Below are 20,597 nucleotides of genomic sequence, written 5' to 3' on the forward strand. Positions count from 1 at the left end.
ATTGTTATATTTCTATTTTTTAATTTTAAAAATAAAAAATAAAAAGTGTACCCAATGACACTTTAGGATATATTTGGTTTCCATAAAATATAAGAGAAAGAAAAAGTTGAAGAAAAGAAAACATAAGAAAAAAAAAATTTAAATCAATCAATTAATTTTTTAACGTTTCTTTAAATTAATTCCACTTATTTTCCTTCATTATATAAATATAAAATGATTTTAAAATGTATAAATTTCTAATTAATTTTAATTATATTTGATTTTTTATATATAATTTTCATAATAAAATCAAGCATGAGAAAAAAAAATTTTAACATTTTTTTTTAGTTTTTTAACACTTTCTGATAATTAAACAAAACATTAATTTTTAATTTTTTAATAAAATATTAAATTATGATATACTATATAGGATTTAATTTTGTTAGAGAAACTTTATTTATATTTAATTTTAGTATAAATATATAGAGAATATGTTTTAAAAATATATTATATAGAATAGATTTTAAAAAGATATTTAAGGTAGAAGTAACCTGACTTGACTCGAATTTAACCGACACTAACTTACTAACTCAACAAACCCAACTCTAACATGGTCTCAACTCAAAATTTAAAAAAACTATACCTACCAAGGTTCTTCCCCCTACTCTTTTCTTTTATTTATTTTTCATTTGACACCTATCATAATGATAAACAACTTGTCTCATCATGACCTTTACTTGAATTTTAAAATTTGTTGTTACTTCATCCCCTCAAGGTATAAATTCCATCATTGGTTCGGTTATGCTACCAAAAGGAGTAAAGAAAAAATATTTTTTTTTCCTTCGGAAAATTGATTATCAATTGATTTGTCAGTAACAAAAAGATTTATAGTAATAAGAAAGTACATAGTCATGTGTTTAATCAATATATCACTCGCACCTCCTTGTTAAAAAAATGATGTTAGATAGAAGGGGCTAGAATTAAATTACTCAAAAGAGGCAAAAAGAATGTTTTATATATAAAGTAGTGTCTCAAAAGAATATGAACAACAAACAATTTTTAATTAGAAATTATTAAGAATAAAATAACAAAATACCATAATTTTGTTTAATTATTCTCTAACTCGACCATTAAATAGCAAACTTCTATATTCATTGGAGTTAAATCATGCCATGTGGAAATTTTTGCTTAAAAATGGTTTAAAATCTTCTTTAATGCCTTTTAGTTGTAAAAAAAATGATGGAAATGCAACACGTAGTGTTAATCAAATTAATGTGAAATGCTAGTAGCATGTAGAATACCATCCCAAGAAAACCAGACCAAAAAATGTTTAACTCTTCGTCTAAAATTTGAGCATTTCCCTACATTACATTAACACATACATCTTTTATATTTATATATAAAAAAATAATGTATTAATAAAATAGAAATAAATTAAACTTGTCACGGCATCATGAGCTACAAGATTCCCCATGAAGAAAAAAAAAATGACCAAAGGTAATTTGAATAATGAGAACTTGGTCATGCCAAAACCCTTTTCAATTCTTGACTATAATTTGGTCTATTATTATTTTTCACTCATTGGGTCTATGAAGAGCTAATCATGGATATCTTGCAGAAATATGTGTCAAAGTCTTCCTAAAGGCCAACGCGTTTGATGATCTGCTATATTGAAGCAGAGATATGTGGGCGAGCAAACGAAAAGTAGTACGACAAGAAAGGGTCATAAATAAAGGATGCTTACGTATGGTCGTAAAAACATCACTGTACAACAAATGAAACCAATAATTAATAATTAATATAAATTAAAACAATAAATAAAAATTAATTTATGAATAATCTTACTCATGAAATGCTCTTGGATACATCAAGAAGCAATATGAAATTATTAATTTGATTCATTTTGAGCTCATAGCAGTTGTTCAAAATGTCGTGTAATACACGTGCAATATTATTATGGATAAACTGAAAATCTAGTCTCATATTGTCATCACATAATCTTGTGATTTTCTCTCTACCTCTGTCGTTCACCACTACTACATTATCCATACCAAATCCATCTTCCACTTTCTTTGATGATACCTATTAAAGTTCTCTTAACTGTGAGAAATAAGATTATGTTAGTTTGTTAAACAATTGTTAGAGGATGTGCTGGAATTAGTTACAGGTTAGCTACAGATTAGTTATAGCATTCTTTGTTTCCAGCCTCCTATATCTAAAGTTTTCCTACACATATTTCAAATAATGAATGAGAACGATACAGAGCATTTTGTTGCTTCTTCTCTTCCCTTCTCTACTATGTTTCTCTTTTTCTTATACTCTGTTTCTTTTTCATAACATGGTATCAAAGCATTTGCTCTTGCTCGCCATACTTTGTTTTGTCTTCTTTCATCTCTGATGACTCGATGAAGCACAATCACTCAAGCTACCACCAGTGTCCCTAAGTCATTGTCATCTATGGAAGATTCAACCAGTCCTTATTTCCTCCATAATTCAGATCAATTGCTCTCGTTTCCCATCATCTCACTGGTGCTAACTATAATACTTGGAGCAGAGTCATGGTTATGGCACTCACTACCAAGAATAAAATTAGTTTTATTGATGAGAGTATTCCTTGCCCTGAATCTGATGATCTTCTTTTTGGTACGTGGATTCGCTGCAACAACATGATAATTTCTTGGATTCTCAATTCTATTCATAAGGACATAACCGATAGCCTTTTGTATTTTGATATCGCTGTGGGAATTTGGAATGATCTTCGAGATAGATTTTGTCAAAGTAATGGTCCAAGAATTTTTCAAATCAAAAAACATCTTATAGCTTTAAATCAAGGATCCTTGGATGTAAGTACTTACTATACCCGATTGAAAATTCTTTGGGATGAGCTTAAGGGTTTCTAGCCCCTTCCAGAATGTGCTTGTGGTACTATGAAGACTTGGATGGAATTTCAACAACAGGAATATGTGATGCAATTTCTTATGGGGTTCAATGAATCTTTTGTTCAAACACATTCTCAGATCTTAATGATGAAACCTTTTCCTCCAATTGCTAAAGTTTTCTCACTAGTTGCACAAGATGAATGACAACACTTCATTAATTATGGGCTCTATACTCTGCCTGATTCAGTAGTTGCAAATGATTCCAATTCCACTGTTGTAATTTCAGCTACCATATTGAATTCCAAGCCTAAGAAGGATTGGCCCACTTGCTCTCATTGTGGAATTTTATGTCACACAGTTGATAAGTGTTATAAACTTTATGGATATCCACCTAGATATAAATTCAAATCTAAGAATCCTCATGCTAAAGCTCAAGCAAATCAAACTAGTTCTAGCACCACTAAAGCCTCTGTTACAGCTGATTCACCACTTGCTTCACTATTTCCAGCTCAATGTTAACAGCTCATTGCTCTTTTGAGCTCTCAACTCCATGACAATACTTCTGCTACTCCTGAATTGCAATAGCCTGGACCATCAGTCTCCAGTTTCAACAGTACATTCTCCATTTCTTCAGTTTCTTTTCCTAACTCCCTTGATTCATCGGCTTGGGTGTTGGACACAGGTGCTACTCATCATGTCTGTTGCTCTTTACCTTCCTTTGTTTCATCAGTCCCAACATCAAATTCCTCCGTTACTCTTCCTAATGGTCACTTGGTGTCAATTAGTAGAATAGGATTTGTGCAATTGTCACCTCATATCACCTTGACTGATGTTCTTTTTGTGCCTCAATTTCAATTTAATCTTTTGTTCGTCAATGTTCTTACACAAAGCCATAACTATTATGTTAATTTTCTCTCTCATTCTTGTCTTATTCAGGACCATTCACAGGCCAAAATGATTGGGATGGGTAAACGACACGAAACCTCTATGTCTTGGATTTTTCCAGTTTAGTGTCTCAATCATTTGACATTTTAGCAACTTGTAATAATTTTTCTTTTTCCCCAACTGAAGTTTGGCATTATCGTTTGGGACACCCATCATATGCAAAAATTCATACTCTAAAGGATGATTTGAATATTTCTCATATTTCTGAGACTCCATCTCATTGTTCAATATGTCATTTGGCAAAGCAACATCGTTTGCCATTTATGTCTTCAAATAATTTATCAAATTCTCATTTTCAATTGATTCACATTGATGTTTGGGGTCTTTTTCATACAATCACCACTGAGGGATATCGTTATTTTTTTTACTATTGTTGATGATTGTACACGATTTACTTGGGTATATTTTCTACGTGCAAAATTTGAAGTTTCTGTTGCTTTTCCAAATTTTTTTACTCTTATTCAGACTCAATTTAATGTGAAAATAAAGTCTGTCCGCTCAGATAATGCACCTGAATTGGCCTTTTCTGATTTCTTTCGTGCCTAAGGAATTTTGTCCTTTCATTCTTGTATTGAAACTCCACAACAAAACTCTGTTGTGGAACGGAAACATCAACACATTTTGAATGTTGCTCAAGTTTTGCACTTTCAATCAAACTTACCTTTGCCTTATTGGAGTAATTTCATTCTCACAACTGTCTATCTTATTAATCGCACTCCTTCACCATTACTTATCAACAAAACCCCATTTGAGTTACTGTTTAAAAAGAAACCTTCATATTCTCATCTTAAGGCCTTTGGTTGTTTGTGCTATGCTTCCACTTTGAACCATTCTCATACAAAATTTTCACCTCGTGCTATTAAAGCCGTATTCCTTAGTTATCTCCCTGGTTATAAGGCTTATAAACTACTTAACTTGTCCACCAATACCATTTTCATCTCCCGTGATGTCATTTTTCATGAGTCGATATTTCCTTTCCAAAATGATGACTCACAACCCTGTCATTCTAATTTTTTCTCTGATCATGTTTTTCCACTTCCTATTTCCATTTCTTCCAATAATTCAACAAATCCTTCATTTAGTCCAATTTCATCATCTCTTGATCGTCCCACCCGGTCTAAGAAAGCACCTTCTTACCTTCAAGATTATCGTTGTTCCTCAACTTCTTTTGCTTCACAATCTACTTGCCACCCTTTATCTCAAGTACTTGATGACGATAAATTATCCACTCATCACACATCTCTTGTTAATGCCATTTCTTCAAATTTTGAGCCTACTACTTATGCTGAGGCTGCAATTATTCCAAAGTGGCAAGCAACAATGTCTGAGGAATTGAGAACTCTTAAGGAAAATAACACTTTCATTGACCACACTACCTCTTGGTAAACACACTGTTGGATGCAAGTGGGTCTACCGAATCAAGTATCGAGCTGATGGAACCATTGAACGATATAAAGCCCGTTTGGTAGCCAAATGCTACACTTAACAAGAAAGTGTTGATTACCTTGACACTTTTTCTCCCGTTGCAAAATTGGTAACTATTAAGGTTCTTCTTGCTCTAGCTGCTGTTCGTGGCTGGAGTCTCACTCAGCTCAATGTCAATAATGCATTCTTGCATGGTGATCTTCATGAGGAAGTCTACATGTCTTTACCACCTGGTCTTCACCATGAGGGGGAGTCCTTACCTATCAACATTATTTGCAAACTTCACAAGTCCCTTTATGGGCTAAAACAAGCATCTCGCCAATGGTTCTCTAAGTTCTCTAGTGTTCTTATCAACATAGGTTTTAAACAATCAGCTTCTAACAATTCCCTATTTGTTAAGATCAATGGTAATTCTTTCATTACAATACTAGTTTATGTTGATGACATCGTCATAGCAAGTAATGATCAAGAAAATGTGGATGAGTTGAAGAAGTTTCTTAATGGCTGTTTTAAACTTAAAGATTTAGGAAATCTAAAATATTTCCTTGGTCTTGAAGTTGGTAGATCCTCTAAAGGAATTTCTATTAGTCAACGACACTATGCTTTGCAACTTTTGTCTGACACGGGATATCTTGGCTGCAAAACTAGAAAGACTCCTATGGATCTAAATGTTAAACTCTCACAAGATGAAGGAGATTTACTTGATGATCCTTCTATGTATAGAAGAATGATTGGTAAATTACTTTACCTTACAATAACAAGACCAGATTTATCATTTTCTGTCAATCGGTTGAGTCAGTTTCTTGCCAAGCCTCGAATTCCTCATCTATAAGCAGCATAACATGTTTTACAATATGTTAAAGCTACAGTTGGTCAAGTTCTCTTTTATTCCTCTTCATCTGCCATTGAATTGAAAGCTTTTACAGATTCTGATTGGGCTGCTTGTCTAGATACCAGGAGATCAATTAGTGGATTTTGTGTTTTCATTGGTGATTCCTTGGTCTCCTAGAGGTCAAAGAAATAACACACTGTGTCTAGATCATCTGCTGAAACCGAATACCGTTCCATGGAAAATGCTACTTGTGAATTAATGTGGATGTTTTCCTTATTCAAAGATTTGCACATAAATCATCCACAACCAGCATTGTTGTTTTGTGATAATCAAGCTGCCTTGCACATAGCAGCAAATCCTATTTTCCATGAAAGAACAAAACATATTGAAATTGATTGTCACTAAGTAAGGGAGAAGGTCCAGGATGGCAAATTGAAAACACTTCATGTTTCTTCTCAACATCAAGTAGTAGACCTATTAACAAAGGCCCTTCATCCAACACAGTTCATACTTCTACTTGGCAAGATGGGAACTCACAATATTCATTCTCCATCTTGAGGAGGAGTATTAAAGTTCTCTTAACTGTGAGAAATAAGATTCTGTTAGTTTGTTAAACAATTGTTAGAGGATGAGTTGAAATTAGTTACAGGTTAGCTACAGATTAGTTTCAGATTAGTTATAGCATTCTTTGTTTCCAGCCTCCTATATCTAGAGCTTTCCTACACATATTTCAAATAATGAATGAGAACGATACAGAGCATTCTGTTGCTTCTTCTCTTCCATTTTCTACTATGTTTCTCTATTTCTTATACTCTGTTTCTTTTTCATAAGAATACCAAGTATTGAATAGCTTCAAACATGTCACCGAATAAGAAATATTAACTAAATAAAAATATATAAAATAAAAAAACATTAAAAAGTAAATAAAATGTTTATTACAAAAATACCGTAGAATTGATATCAATTCTTGGTTAAGTGTATGTCCGATTACAAGTTGATGTTGTTGGATCCAATCTTTTAGGTTAATGTGGTGTTCAAAAATAATTATACGTTGTTCAAATTATACATAACTATGATAGTCATCCAAAACATATTGCTTATCCAAAGTTTCCGCAATATCATAGGTAGTTTCCTTATCCTTCTGCTTCATATATATTGTCTTTAATATGTATGACATTCTAGTAGTCAATAGTGCTACGGACGTTAAACCTGTCATTAATATCAATCATTCGTAAAAAAAAAAATAGAGTAATTTTTTTCACAATCTATCCATTGCACATTGAGACTCTCAAAGTGTTAGAATAATAAAGAAATAAAAAAATTGGCATAAGTATGTTGTATGCAACACTTACTATTAATCAAATTTATGTGAAATTCTAGTAGCATATGAAATACCATCCTAAGAAAACCAGGCCAAAGAAGGTTTAACTCTTCGTTTAAAACTTGAGAATTTCCCTATATTACATAAACACATATATCTTTTAAATTTATAAAAAAAATAAAATAATGTATAAATAAAAAAGAAATAAATTAAACTTGCCACAACATCATGAGCTACAAGATTTCCCATGAAGACAAAAAATGACCAAGGGTAATTTCAATAATGAGAACTTGGTCATGCCAAAACCCTTTTCAATTCTTGGCTATAATTTGGTCTATTATTATTTTTCACCCATTTGGTCCATGAAGAGCTAATAAATGTATATCTTGCAGAAATATGTGCCAAAGTCCTCCTAAAGGCCTACACGTTTGATGATATGCTATATTGATGCAGAGATACGTGGGCAAGTAAACGAAAAGCAGTACGACAAGAATGGGTCATAAATAGCGATGCTTATGTATGGTCGTGAAAACATCACAACACAACAAATGAAACAATACATTAATAATTAATATAAATTGAAACAATAAATAAAAATTAATATATGAATAATCTTACTCATGAAATGCCCGTGGATCCCTTAAAACATCAATAAGCAATCTGAAATCGTTAGTTTGATTCATTTCGATCTCATAGCAGTTATTCAAAATGTCGTGTAACACACGTGCAATATTATCCTTGATAAACTGAAGATCTAGTCTCATATTGTCATCACATAATCTTATGATTTTCCCTCTACCATTCACTACTGCTACATTATCCATACCAAATCCATCTTCCAACTTTTTTGATGGTACCAAGTATTGAATAGGTTCAAACATGTTACCGGATAGGAAATAATAACTAAATAAAAATAAATAAAATAAAAAAACATTAAAAAGTAAATAAAATGTTTATTACAAAAATACCGTAGAATTGATATCAATTTTTGGTTAAATTTATGTCCGATTACAAGTTGGTGTTGTTGGATCCAATCTTTTAGGCTGATGTGGTATTAAAAAACAATTATACGCTGTCCAAATTATACATAACTATGATAGTCATCCAAAACATACTTCTTATCCAAAGTTTCCGCTATATCATATGAACAAAATTCTCTATCATTTGGATGCACTATTTTCAAAGTCACCAACCTAAAGTAGTTTCCTTTTCATTCTGCTTCATATATATTGTCTTTAATATGTATGACATTATAGTAGTTGATAGTGTTACGGACGTTAAACCTATCATTAATATCAATCATTCGTAAAAAAAAAATATATACTAATTTTTTTCACAATCTACCCACTGCACATTGAGACTCTCAAGGAGTTAGAAAAGTTGATAAAAAAATTCATAAGTATGTTGAATGCAACACTTACAATTAATCAAATTTATGTGAAATGATAGTAGCATATGGAATATCATCCCAATAAAACCAGGCCAAAGAAGGTTTAACTCTTCGTCTAAAACTTGAGCATTTCCTTACATTACATAAACACATATTTTTTAGATTTATAAAAAAAATGTATAAATAAAATAGAAATAAATTAAACTTGTCAAGACATCGTGAGCTACAAGATTTTCCATGAAGAAAAAAAATGACCAAGGATAATTTGAATAATGAGAACTTGGCCATGTTAAAACCCTTCTCAATTCTTGACTATAATTTGGTCTATTATTATTTTTCACTCATTGGGTCCATGAAGAGCTAATATATGGATATCTTATAGAAATATGTGCCAAAGTCCTCCTAAAGGCCAACACATTTGATGATCTGCTATATTGAAGAAGAGATACATGGGTAAGCAAACGAAATGCAGTACGGCAAGAAGAGGTCATAATTAAGGAATGCTTATGTATGGTCATGAAAACATCACTGTACAACAAATGAAACCAACAATTAAAAATTAATATAAATTAAAACAATAAATAAAAATTAAAATATGAATAATCTTACTCATGAAATGCTTGTGCATCCCTTAAAACATCAATAAGCAATCTGAAATCATTAGTTTGATTCATTTCGAGCCCATAACAGTTGTTCAAAATGTCGTGTAACACACGTGCAATATTATTATGGATAAACTGAAGATCTAGTCTCATATTCTCATCACATAATCTTGTGATTTTCCCTCTACCATTCACCACTACTACATTATCCATACTAAATCCATCTTCCAGCTTCTTTGATGATATCAAGTATTGAATAGCTTCAAGTATGTCACTGATAGGAAATATTAACTAAATAAAAATATATAAAATAAAAAAAAAACATTATAAAGTTAATAAGATATTTATTACAAAAATACCGTAGAATTGATATCAATTCTTGGTTAAGTCGATGACTGATTACAAGTTGGTATTGTCGAATCCAATCTTGTAGGCTGATGTGGTGTTAAATAACAATTATACGTTGTCTAGATTCTACAAAACTATGATAGCCAGCTAACACATACTGCTTATCCAAAGTTCTCGCAATATCATAGGAACGGAATTCTCCGTCATTTGGATGCACTATTTTCAAAGTCATCAACCTAAAATAGTTTCCTTTTACTTCTGTTTCATATATATTGTTTTTAATATGTTCAACATTATAGTAGCTGATAGTGCTACGGACGTTAAACCTGTCATTAATATCAATCATTCGTAAAAAAATATTGTAATTTTTTTCACAATCTATCCACTGCACATAGAAAAGTTAATAAAAAAAATAATAATAAAATTGGCATAAGTATGTTGTATGCAATACTTATAATTAATCAAATTTATGTGAAATGATAGTAGCATATGGAATACCATCCCAATAAAACCAGACCAAAGAAGGTTTAACTCTTCGTCTAAAACTTGAGAATTTACTTATATTACAAAAACTTAGATTTATAAAAAAAAATAATGTATAAATAAAATAGAAATAAATTAAACTTGCCAAGATATCATGAGCTACAAGATTTCCCATGAAAAAAAAAATGACCAAGGGTAATTTCAATAATGAGAACTTGGCCATGCCAAAACCCTTCTCAATTCTTGGTTATAATTTGGTCTATTATTATTTTTCACCCATTGGGTCCATGAAAAGCTAATACATGGATATCTTGTAGAAATATGTGCCAAAGTCTTCTTAAAGGACAACTCGTTTGATGATCTGCTATATTGAAGTATAGATAGGTGGTTGAGCAAACGAAAAGCAGTACGACAAGAAGATGTCATAAATAAGGAATGCTTATGTATGGTTGTGAAAACATCACTGTACAACAAATGAAACCAACAATTAATAATTAATATAAATTAAAACAATAAATAAAAATTAATATATGAATAATCTTACTCATGAAATGCTCATGCATCCCTTAAAATATCAATAAGTAATCTGAAATCATTAGTTTGATTTATTTCGAGCCCATACCAGTTGTTCCAAATGTCGTGTAACACATGTGCAATATTATTATGGATAAACTGAAGATCTAGTCCAATATTCTCATCACATAATCTTGTGATTTTCCCTCTACCGTTCACCACTGCTACATTATCCATACCAAATCCATCTTCCAGCTTCTTTGATGATATCAAGTATTAAATAGCTTCAAGCATGTCATCGATAGGAAATATTAACTAAATAAAAATATATAAAATAAAAAACATTATAAATTTAATAAGATATTTATTACAAAAATACCATAGAATTGATATCAATTCTTGGTTAAGTCGATGACCGATTACAAGTCGGTGTTGTCGGATCCAATCTTGTAGGCTGATGTGGTGTTAAATAACAATTATACGTTGTCTAGACTCTACAAAACTATGATAGCCAGCTAACACATACTGCTTATCCAAAGTTCCCGCAATATCATAGGAACAAAATTTTATGTTATTTGGATGCACTATTTTCAAGGTCACCAACCTAAAATAGTTTCATTTTGCTTCTGCTTCATATATATTGTTTTTAACATATTTGACATTATAGTAGCTAATAATGCTACGAACGTTAAACTTGTCATTAATATCAATCATCCGTAAAAAGATATATTATAATTTTTTTCACAATATATCCACTACACATAGAAAAGTTAATAAATAAAATTAAAAAAAAAAATTGGTATAAGCATGTTGTATGTAACACTTACTGTTAATCAAATTTATGTGAAATGCTAGTAGCATATGAAAAACCATGCCAAAGAAGGTTTAACTCTTTGTTTAAAATTGGAGCATTTCTCTACATAACATAAACACATATATCTTTAAGATTTATATGAAAAAATAATGTATAAATAAAATAGAAATAAATTAAACTTGACACGGTATCATGAGCTACGAGATTTCCCATGAAGACAAAAAATGACCAAGGATAATTTGAATAGTGAGAACTCCAAAACTCTTCTCAATTCTTGGATGTAATTTGGTTTATTATTATTTTTCACCCATTGGGTCGATGAAGAGCTAATACATGTATATCTTGTAGAAATATGTGCCAAAGTCCTCTTAAATGCCAACACTTTTAATGATCTGCTATATTGAAGTAGAGATACGTGGGCAAGCAAACGAAAAATAGTACGACAAGAAAGGGTCATAAATAAGGGACTCTTATGTGTGGTCGTGAAAACATCACTGTACAACAAAGGAAACCAACAATTAATAATTAATATAAATTAAAACAATAAATAAAACTTAATATATTAATAATCTTACTCATGAAATGCTCATGGATCCCTTAAAACATCAATAAGTAATATGAAATCGTTAGTTTGATTTATTTCGAGCCCATAACAGTTGTTCAAAACGTCGTGTAACACATGTGTAATATTATTATGGATAAACTGAAGATCTAGTCCCATATTCTCATCACATAATCTTGTGATTTTCCCTTTACCGTTTACCACTGCTACACTATCCATACCAAATTTATCTTCCAGCTTCTTTGATGATACCAAGTACTGAATAGCTTCAAGCATGTCACCGATAGGAAATATTAACTAAATAAAAATATATAAAAGAAAAATACATTATAAAGTAAATAATATATTTATTACAAAAATACGGTAGAATTGATAACAATTCTTGGTTAAGTCTATGTCCAATTACAAGTTGTTGTTGTCGGATCCAATCTTGTAGGCTGATGTGGTGTTAAAAAACAATTATACGTTGTCCAAATTCTTCAAAACCATGATAGTCAGCTAACACATACTACTTATCCAAAGTTCCCGCAATATCATAGGAACGAATTCAAAAACAATTATATGTTGTCCAGATTCTACAAAACTATGATAGTCAGCTAACACATACTGCTTATCCAAAGTTCCCGCAATATCATAGGAACGAAATTCTCTGTCATTTGGATGCACTATTTTCAAAGTCACCAACCTAAAATAGTTTCCTTTTGCTTCTGCTTCATATATATTGTTTTTAATATGTTTAACATTATAGTAGCTGATCGCTCGGATTTTGTCGTTTATTGGATCAAAACAAAATTTATAACCTAATTCACTCTTCTATAGCAATTTGTACCCGATCAAAAAGTGGTTTTAGTACAAACTACTGTAGTATAGTGGTTTTTAGGTATCGTCCACAAGGATGGATTATTCTTGGTAATTAAGACTTGAATGAGATGATAAGAAATGATTGTGATAAAATGAAATTGATTTGAAAATGCATGATAAAATTCCAAAATAACAATGTATTCAAATTGAGAGAAAAATGAAGTGTAAAAGAGAAGAAAATTAATAAGATGTGAGATTCTCGGAGTTAGGATTTTCTAGAGAGCAATTTCCATGGTGAATAGGTGTTGAGATCTAATTTTCATCAAGTTAGATTGAAAACCTAAATTTTCATCTAAACCGATTTTTGATTTAGCTTTAGGTCTAGATCTAATTTATCTTCAAATTAGATAGTCTAATCCAAGAAATCAATTCAAATCATATATTCAATTCATCTTAAATTATCTTCCAATGATTCACACAATGCAACTATTCAATCTCATCAAATCTAGCATTAAGAATTTGATGAATCTACCTAGCTTGCATTGTAGTAATCATCCAAGATAATTTGAAGAGAAAAATCCCCAAATTTCAATTAATCAATAAATTGGATCAAATTACCTTTGCAAATCAAGCTCAATTCTCTAATTCACCATAGATCTTGCCTTTAGATCTTCCTTCCTCCGAGAAAAACGAGATTTAGCCACTCATGCTTGGAGATTTGATCTCACAAGACATGTTTGGCTACCGAGAAAATGAGAGAAAATGAAGAAAAATAGAGAATTATATAGAGAAAAGAAATCTAAAAAGTTCTACAATTAGAAAATGTATCAAAAGTAATTAAATGAGTCAATCCCGTTTCTATTTATAGACCAAGGTAAAAAGGACACTTGGCAACATTTTAGAGGTCTTCCGGATGCTTCTTCATCAAGGAATCTGGAGAAATTGCATTTTCGCACGAGCCCCTAGCAATCTCGCATGATGGTGCGAAGTGGAAAATCCATCAGCTGCATTTTCGTTCTTCTGAAGCGTTTCGCATGACTGTGCGAAAATTTCGCATGGTCATGCGAAATCACTTTTTCACAATTCCCTTATGTGCTGCAGCCAACATCCTTCTGTTTCATTTCGCATGACTATGCGAAAATTTCGCATGGTCATGCGAAATCGAAAATCATGCTATTCCGACTCCTCTTTGCAATTTCTCTCATTTCTTCATGTTTAATCCATCTCCACCACCTTCAATTAAGCTCCAAAGCTTGGTACAAGTGCATTTCATTGCTTCTTTCATTATGCATTTGGATCATCATCAACTTTATTTGTTTTATTCAATTTGATTCATCTCTTTTGTCACAAATTTATCAAAAACATACCTTGAAATGACTCCAAAACTTCATAAAACTTGTTAGTAACTCTTGCAAGGGCAACAACATGTTAATTGAGTGTTTTAGGCATAATTATTACTCAAAAGACGTGAAACTCATGAGAATTATTATCTAAAATATGCTCTTTTTGAGTAGTAATCAGTAGCTGATAGTGTTACGGACGTTAAACCTGTCATTAATATCAATCATTCGTAAAAAAATGTATTGTAATTTTTTTTTCACAATCTATCCACTGCACATAGAAAAATTAATAAATTTTTTTTTAAAAAAATTGGCATAAGTATGTTGTGTGTAACACTTACTGTTAATCAAATTTATGTAAAATGCTAGTAGCATATGGAAAACCTTGCTAAAGAAGGTTTAACTCTTTGTTTAAAACTCGAGCATTTCTCTACATAACATAAACACATATATCTTTAAGATTTATATGAAAAATAATGTATAAATAAAATAGAAATAAATTAAACTTGTCACGGCATCATGAGCTCCGATAGTTCCCATGAAGACAAAAAATGACCAACGATAATTTGAATAATGAGAACTTGGCCATGCCAAAACCCTTCTCAATTTTTGGCTATAATTTGGTCTATTATTATTTTTCATCCATTGGGTCCATGAAGAGCTAATACATGTATATCTTGCAGAAATATGTGCCAAAGCCCTTCTAAATGCCAACACTTTTAATGATCTGCTATATTGAAGTAGAGATACGTGGGTGAGCAAACGAAAAATAGTACGACAAGAAGGGATCATAAATAAGGAACGCTTATGTATGGTCGTGAAAACATCACTGTACAACAAATAAAACCAACAATTAATAATTAATATAAATTAAAATAATAAATAAAAATTAAAATATTAATAATCTTACTCATGAAATGCTCATGGATCCCTTAAAACATTAATAAGTAATATGAAATCATTAGTTTGATTCATTTCGAGCCCATAACAGTTGTTCAAAATTTTGTCTACTATACGTGCAATATTATTATAGATAAACTGAAGATTTAGTCCCATATTCTCATCACATAATCTTGTGATTTTCCCTCTACCGTTCACTACTGCTATATTATCCATACCAAATCCATCTTCCAGCTTCTTTGATGATACCAAGTATTGAATAGCTTTAAGCATGTCACCGATAAGAAATATTAACTAAATAATAATATATAAAATAAAAAAAATGATAAAGTAAATAAGATATTTATTACAAAAATACCGTAGAATTGATATCAATTCTTGGTTAAGTCTATGTCTGATTACAAGTTGGTGTTGTCGGATCCAATCTTGTAGGTTGATGTGGTGTTAAAAAACAATTACACGTATTCCAAATTCTACAAAACTATGATAGCCAGCTAACACATACTGCTTATCCAAAGTTCCTGCAATATCATAGGAACGAAATTCTCTGTCATTTGGATGCACTATTTTCAAGGTTACCAACCTAAAATAGTTTCTTTTTGCTTCTGCTTCATATATATTGTTTTTAATATGTTTGACATTATAGTATCTGATAGTACTATGGATGTTAAACCTGTCATTAATATCAATCATTCGTAAAAGAATATATTGTAATTTTTTTCACAATCTATCCACAACACATAGAAAATTTAATAAATTTTTTTTTTAAAAAAAATTGCCATAAGTATGTTGTATGTAACACTTACTGTTAATTAAATTTATATGAAATGCTAGTAGCATATGGAAAACCATGCCAAAGAAGGTTTAACTTTTTGTTTAAAACTCGAGCATTTCCCTACATAACATAAACACATATATCTTTAAGATTTATATGAAAAAATAATGTATAAATAATATAAAAATAAATTAAACTTGGCACGACATCATGAGTTACGAGATTTCTCATGAAGACAAAAAATGACCAAGGATAATTTGAATAATGGGAACTTGGCCATGCCAAAACCCTTCTCAATTCTTGGCAATAATTTGGTCTATTATTATTTTTCACCCATTGGGTCAATGAAGAGCTAATACATCTATATATTGCAAAAATATGTGTCAAAGTCCTCCTAAATGCCAACACTTTTAATGATCTGTTATATTGAAGTAGAGATACGTGAGAGAGCAAATGAAAAATAGCACGACAAGAAGGGGTCATAAATAAGGGACTCTTATGTAGGCGTGAAAACATCACCGTACAACAAAGGAAAACAACAATTAATAATTAATATAAATTAAAACAATAAATAAAACTTAATATATTAATAATCTTACTCATGAAATGCTCATGGATTCCTTAAAATATCAATAAGTAATCTGAAATCATTAGTTTGATTTATTTTGAGCCCATTGCAGTTGTTCAAAATGTCGTGTAACACACGTGCAATATTATTATGGATAAACTAAAGATCTAGTCTCATATTCTCATCACATAATCTTGTGATTTTTCCTCTACCGTTCACCACTACTACATTATCCATACCAAATTTATCTTCCAGCTTCTTTGATGATACCAAGTATTGAATAGCTTCAAACATGTCACCGATAAGAAATATTAACTAAATAAAAATATATAAATAAGATATTTATTACAAAAATACCGTAGAATTGATATCAATTCTTGGTTAAGTCTATGTCTGATTATAAGTTGGTGTTGTTGGATCCAATCTTGTAGGTTGATGTGGTGTTAAAAAACAATTATACGTTGTCCAGATTCTACAAAACTATGATAGTCCGCTAACACATACTACTTATCCAAAGTTCCTGCAATATCATAGGAACGAAAATCTCTGTCATTTGAATGCACTATTTTCAAAGTCACCAACATAAAATAGTTTCCTATTGCTTCTACTTCATATATATTGTTTTTAATATGTTTGACATTATAGTAACTGATAGTGCTACGGACATTAAACCTGTCATTAATATCAATTATTCGTAAAAAAATATATTGAAATTTTTTTCACAATATATCCACTGCACATAGAAAAGTTAATAAAAATAATTTTAAAAAAAAATTGGCATAAGTATGTTGTATGTAACACTTACTATTAATCAAATTTATGTGAAATGCTAGTAGCAGATGGAAAACCATGCCAAAGAAGGTGTAATTCTTTGTTTAAAACTCGAGCATTTCTCTACATAACATAAACACATATATCTTTAAGATTGATATGAAAAAATAAAGTAGAAATAAATTAAACTTGCCACGACATCATGAGCTATGAGATTTCCCATGAAGACAAAAAATGACCAACGATAATTTGAATAATGAGAACTTGGCTATGCCAAAACCCTTCTCAATTCTTCGCTATAATTTGGTTTATTATTATTATTCACCAATTGGGTCCATGAAGAGCTAATACATATATATCTTGCAGAAATATGTGCCAAAGTCCTCCTAAATGCCAACACTTTTAATGATATGCTATATTGAAGTAGAGATACGGGGGTGAGCAAACGAAAAACAATACGACAAGAAGGGGTCATAAATAAAGGACGCTTATATATGGTTGTGAAAACATCACTGTACAACAAAGGAAACCAACAATTAATAATTAATATAAATTAAAACAATAAATAAAACTTAATATTTTAATAGTCTTACTCATGAAATGCTCATGGATCCCTTAAAACATCAATAAGCAATCGAAAATCATTAGTTTGATTCATTTCGAGCCCATAGCACTTGTTCAAAATGTCGTGTAAGACACGTGCAATATTATTGTGAATAAACTGAAGATCTAATCTCATATTGTAATCACATGATCTTGTGATTTTCCCTCTACCATTCACCACTGCAACATTATCCATACCAAATCCATCTTCCAGCTTCTTTGATGATACCAAGTATTGAATAGCTTCAAACATGTCATCGGATAGGAAATATTAACTAAATAAAATAAAAAAACATTAAAAAGTAAATAAAATGTTTATTACAAAAGTGTGAGGAAACAATTTAGGTGGGAAATAAGAAAATTAGAAGGAAAATAAAGAAGATGAAAGATTGAAAATAAATTCAATATCAAAATAATTTTTTTCACCTATCTTTTATAAAAAGTATAAATAATGTAAAATTGTATGCACTTTTTAATAAGTCTTATTATACTTTATTTTTTAATCTTTCATACCTTCAAAGTTTAGTTTTTTTTGCTTTTTTCTTACTATTTTCTAAGATTCAATCGGATTAGGAAAAAGAATAAGAAATTTTTTAATCCTTAATTGTTATATTTTTGGAAATAGGGTATCCTTATGATACTACAAATATGATTCATTTAGTATTAGAAGCAAACAAAGAATTGTAACTTGTAACGAACCTTTTTTTAGTTTAAGAGGATGTGAGCTTTTCATTAGTTTGTTACCAAGAATGTAAGAATATGGACGTGTGGACCCACATTTTTCACATGCGTCCTCATTCGTCAGTGAGACTCGTTTTTTAATTGTGAAAATTTTATATTTAGAAAAGACTTGAGTTGCCACTTATTTTTGTTTTATTTTTAAAGATAGAAAAAAAGTCTTAAGTGTTATTCCTAAAAGGAAAAACATGTCTATGAAAATCGAGTTTAGATTCGAGGATCCGATTACCTATTGGGAATGTATGGTGATAAGCTGTAACATTCCTTTAAGTCTGTATACCTACAGTTTTTACTAAACGAATTGAGAGAAATGTGATAATTAATTAATAGATCATAAATACTGAGAAAAAAAATTACACAAATGAGTATGTACAAGTCATGGTAAAATCAAATTATAAGAATTGACAAAATAAATAAAAAGATAAAAACATGAATCAATTTATTAAGTTAATTAAAAAAAGATTTTATTAATTCAAATGTCATGACGCAATTTTGAGAAATTTTGAAAGAATTTATTTACATTAAAAAGAATAATTTTGAGTTGATGAATTCAATTTATTTACCTAAAAAAACTTTGAATTTACTTTCAATAAGTGATTTGATTCAATTTTGTTTGTATTCAATTTTCAAGAAAGTCATTTACACTCATTGTTTAAAAAATCATTAAAAAAAAAAAAGACAATTTGGTTTTATTTACAAAAAAAAAAAAATTAATTTTCTATAAAAAGATGAATTTTTACAATTTTATTTTCAAAAGTATTTCAATTCATTTCCTTTGAGAAAAGTGATTTATACAAATTATTTAAAAAAAATTATAACTTTATTTGCAAAAGGAATTTTAATTATTAAAAAAAAAACTTTTATGGCTTTATTTGCAAAAATACTAAAATTCAATCCAATTTTATGAATAAAAAAATTATTAATAATATAGTGAATTTTTACAAAATTATTTACAAGAGTATCTATTTATTTGTCAAAAAGATTTATTATTTGATTTTATTAAAAAATATTGAAAAAGAGATTTTATCTTTGTTTGATTTAAAGGTAAGTTTTTTAATTTTATTAGAACTTTAAAAATAAATAAAATAAAAAAATGTCTTAAAGATTTGAACTTTACAAATGAATGAATAAATAAATAATTGATCCAAATTTATTTAAAGAGAACCAAAATTTCAAATTTTATTCACAAAAGCATTCTAAATTGATTTTCCAATTTGATTTTTGTTTTCTTTTAAAAGGAATCTATTGGCTTATAAAAAAAAAAGGAAATCTACTTTTTGACAATTTTATTTGAAAAGAATTTGATTTATTTTTTACCATTAAAAATAAACAAGTAAAAATATGTAAATAAATAAATAAATAAAGATTCTTATAAATTGCAGAAGATTCATGAAGATTTTTTTTTAAAAAAAAAAGAATTATCTAAAAAAATATAATTTTATTTTCTTAACTAAAAAAAATAAAAACGAAAAAGAAGATTTTTTTTAAAATTTTATTTAAAAAATAGATTTACCTTGAAAATAACATAAAATTATGAGTTTTTATAAAAGATTGAATTTTTATAAACCTTTACTAAAGACAAATTTTTACGAGTTTATTTAAAAGGAAATTTTCCTTAAAAAAAAAAAAAAAATTATACACAAGTTTTATTAAAAAAAAAAAAAAATTGGTCATAAAGAAAATATTATTCCAATTAATTTTATTTAAGGAGAATCTTTACAAATTATTTGGAAAAATAACATTTACAAAATTATTTTCAAAAGTGTTATTAAATTATAAAGTGAAATGAGAAGAAAGCAAGAAAGAGAAATTAGAATGTAAGAAGAGAATAGAATAGATTTTCATTAAAGGTATCTCCCTTTTATAGGGAGTCACAAAGAGATATGCATCAATATGGATGATTTCCATAAGTTTCCATAATCCGATAAATTCTCATATTTTCTAATACTCCCTCTTGGATGATCATAAGAATATGATAATTGCCTCATTAAAAGCCTTGCTAGTAAAA

The sequence above is a fragment of the Vitis riparia genome, chromosome 11 (genome assembly GCF_004353265.1).
Source record: "Vitis riparia cultivar Riparia Gloire de Montpellier isolate 1030 chromosome 11, EGFV_Vit.rip_1.0, whole genome shotgun sequence".
NCBI lineage: Eukaryota > Viridiplantae > Streptophyta > Magnoliopsida > Vitales > Vitaceae > Vitis > Vitis riparia.